The sequence below is a fragment of the Geospiza fortis genome, unplaced genomic scaffold (genome assembly GCF_000277835.1).
Source record: "Geospiza fortis unplaced genomic scaffold, GeoFor_1.0 scaffold246, whole genome shotgun sequence".
Classification (NCBI taxonomy): Eukaryota; Metazoa; Chordata; class Aves; order Passeriformes; family Thraupidae; genus Geospiza; species Geospiza fortis.
The window spans coordinates 98865-102854 of record NW_005054476.1 but is presented as its reverse complement, the minus strand read 5'-3'; positions in this window follow the sequence as shown (position 1 = coordinate 102854).

The window sequence follows — 3990 nt, the reverse complement described above, 5'->3', positions numbered from 1 at the left end:
TAGCCTCTCTTCCTCGCCTCAAACCGGCGGGACTCGGAGGACAGTTGAGGGGGTTGAGCGCCAAATTTTTCCGTAATCAAATATGGTGGAGGCGGCGGGAAGGGGCGGGAGATGGTGCTGGCTCCGGGTGAAACGAGAGGGAAAGGTGAGCCGTTCGGACCCGTCCGGGCTCTGCCTCCCCGGCGGCGCGCAGGGCATGGGGCGGGCAGGGCAGGGCAGAGCAGAGCGGAGCGGGCAGTGACTGGGCAGGGCTCCGCTTCGGCTGCCGGCTTCTACGCGTGTCCGGTCTTCCGTTTATTAAACTGCATTCGTAGTTGAGGGAAAGAAACGGTGATTTTTTTTTTTTTCCCTCCGACTTAGTCTGAACTATGTGTTTTCGTCGATAGTTATGGGTGGAGATGTATTTGTAGGATGGGAAAAAAAAACCCGCACTGTTATACCTGTCACTTCGTGGTTTATGAACAGCGAATATAGTGGTTTGGGAAAGACTTAAGGTTTGTACTAACTCATGTCCTTTCTCCTGATTTCTTGGGCGGGGGAAAAGTGTTAAAGAATGTTGGTTGAGGAAATTTCGAGTTGGGAAGATACACTTCTGTTACTGTTGTTAGAGCAGTGCTGCACAATTCTGTTTTCTCTGACTTCTTCCTTATGACATATCATTGTGTAATTTTCCCGTTAGGCTGTTTGAAAGTTTCCATTGAGGGTTTATTATTTTTTTTAAAAGAACATTGACACATCGACTTATATGCATTCGCTATATAATATTTATACTGCTCAAAGTCTTAGATATAAAGATCTTTACAATGAAGGCAGAACTGAGGATAATTCAAAAGGCAGCATAATTGTCCTAAATTATTAGAAATAAAAAATAGTCATAGACATCTTAATATTTGCATAATCCTTGCAATGTACAGGAAAAAAACTTTTACAGAAGTCTACTGTGAGTGCTACTTTAGACAATTTGCCAGAAACCAATGTTTTTTGATTCACTACGTGTTTGGGAAGAAACCAAGTCCATTTTTTTCTCCTTAGCGTTAGTTTCAATGTATTGTATTTGTCAAGCAGGCTTTGTAAATATTGATATGTATGAGAATAGTTTATAGTTCTTCTCTGCAATATGTTGTTGAAGTTGGATGGCATTACCTGTAAAGCCAGTTGTGTTTTCCCAGTTAAATTCTGAATGAACTTCTTTTCAGGAGTACGAGCTGAAGAGACATGTCTGAGCAAGTCCTTTTAGCAGTGGCAGTAGCATGTACACAGACATTTCCTGTCATTTTGATCTGAAACTATTCTCTTAGTTACAGAGGAAGCTTGCTTTTTCTGTTCCCCTCCCCAGAACATTGAATCAATCAAGTGTTTACATACTAAAAAGCATCAGGTAGATATTTTTTCAGATTGTTTGACAATCATCCCCATCCTTTTTAGAGAGAGTATTTGTTTTGTTTATTAATTGTGGCTAGCATTTTACAAACATTAAGTGAAAAAATATTGAATGCTTAAAGGTTTGCATTTGCAGCTTTTCATATAGTTGGCTGTGCTAGGTAATAGATTTTTGTTAACATCTGCCACATCCTCCCAATGTATCTTGTTTTTCAACACAGTGTCACCAGCTTACGTTCTTCCAAAAGCAGTATTGCAATTGTGAATACCTTATGTAAATTACCCTTTCTTTCCAATGTTCTGACCATTTTTTAGAAGCATACATACTATCTGTTACTCTTAATGAGATAAGGCCCTAGTCTTTTCAGCAACCATGAGGTACAGTGGGAGTAGATTTGTAAAGGAAAGGTTTAGTGCTGAGGACTTGAAGTTCTTCTTACACTCGTTTTGAGAGGTGTTTTTTTCAGCTACAGTAGTTTGATCCCTTGGATGGCTCTACATTAACAGTTGTGGTTTAGCAGGTGTACTCTGGAAGAGCAGTCTTCCAGTTATGTATTGTTGTAAAAGAATCAGGTTTGCCTGTGCCAAGACCAATCTAGGATACAAACCAAAGCATAGGAAATGTAGAAAATCATACTGGTATCCAGATGCACTTGCTCCTCTTTATAGCTCCTTCTATACCTTTTCTACTGAACCGGTATTTTGTGATTTATTGCTGTGTTTGTTCTTTCATAGCAAATGTCCCTGTACTCAGTCTGTACCCCTTCTAGAGTCTTAGGGATTGCAAGAAGTTTGCAAATTACTCTTTTAAGTGGGAACAATCCTCACCTTTTTTAGAACAGCGTAACAGATAGTGTTCTGTATTACTGTTGTGTATACTACTTGTAGTACAAAAATCGGGAGTGTTTTGTTTTGCTGCTTGGAATGTCAGTCATAATAAGCACTGTCAAGTGGGTAACTTTATTAGTACCTTTATTTTTTTTCTTCTCCCTTTTTATGTATCATTTTTCCACTCCCATACCTTCTATTTTAGGGTGTTTATTTTATGTTTTTAAAACAGAATCTCCACCACTTTCTTGTGTGTTCATGCTTACCATTCTGTTTGTTCTGAAATTTAAGACTATTTTTCTTAGGAGGATCCTTAAAGGAGCTTTGTTATGCCACAGCATATTGCCTCATAGCATAGGCTCAGAAATATTAATTATTCAGACAATTTATTCAAAACCAGCTTTGCTCTCTGTGAATCACTGTATTAGGCTTTTATTTCTAAGTAAAAAAAAAATAAGATAAACCGTATATGAATCCATTGGCACTAAATATGTCTGTAGAAGCCAGGTTGCAGATAACTGCACGACCTCTAGTGTAGCTTTTACTGATGAGTGTTCAGTTCCTTCGTATTTTCTTTATGGATTAAACTACTAAACCCTTTGTTTTCAGTAATCTAGAAGTACAAGGAAAACTTAGTTAAAGACTTGAGATAAATCTTTAAGTTGAAAAGGTCCTTTAAAATACTGAATAGAGGCAGAAGATACCATGGTTCTTTACCCTTCAAATAAACTTAGATATCCTAAAGACATGAGTATTTTTTGACAGAGAAACTGAAAAGTTTCTTTTGACAGAAAAACTGAAAGCAGAATTTAGAATAGAATTGCTTTGCATCTTGCCTGCAGAAAATTGATAGGGGGTGAGTATTCCACTTGTTTTACTTGTGTCACTCTTCACATAAGCAAAGAATTATTCAGACAGTTTGGTGAGTGGCATAAAATATTTTTGACATTTATTTTTGAACGTTGTCAGAAGCAGTCTCTATTAACTGTTTACTTGAAGTGTGAATTATTTAATGTTTAAAAAGATGGATTTGCCTGTAATTTGTTACTTCTAAAAGCCAGTGAGTATACAGAACCTTGTTTTGTCAGACCTAATTCCAGGTGCTTGTATGGGATCTATGTTTTTGTAAAATGCTGAGTCATCTGCTACTTTTAAAGTATTCTCATTTCATATGTGTCAGTTTGAGCACTTGGAATTTTCACTTCCGTGGATTTGGCCCAGTTTTCTCTTCAGTATTAATTTATCATGTGATCTGACTTATTACATTTGTAAAGATGCTACATCTTTATTGAAAGATTATTTTTTCTAAAGAACTTGTTTTATGTTTTGAGAGAGAGAGAATAGTGAAACAGTAGTTTTGAACAGACTAGCTGGGAATCTATGTGGTTAACACCATGTATGTTAAATGTATGTGTATTAAATTACAACACTTTTGTGCAGTTCCTTCTGCCAGGTCTTTTCTTGTAAATCGCTACAGGATTAGAACTGACAGGAGTCTTCTCAGGGCTATTCAGAAACCAAGCCTCTAGTAAAGATCAAACCCCCTGTGGCTAAGAGGGGTTGAGCAGATAGTTAGAAGGACAGTCTGATATGCTTTCTTGAACATGCCTTTAAACAAAGGAATCTCTGAAATATATTAATTGAGAGAAAATAGGAAGTTTATTTTGGGCTCTTGCTACACTAAATGATGTATCAGATTTTGATGCAATGTTATTGGTGGTTTTTATGGGTTTTACAGAAATTAAGAAAAATATTTAATTTAGATGCTTGTTTTCAGCATCC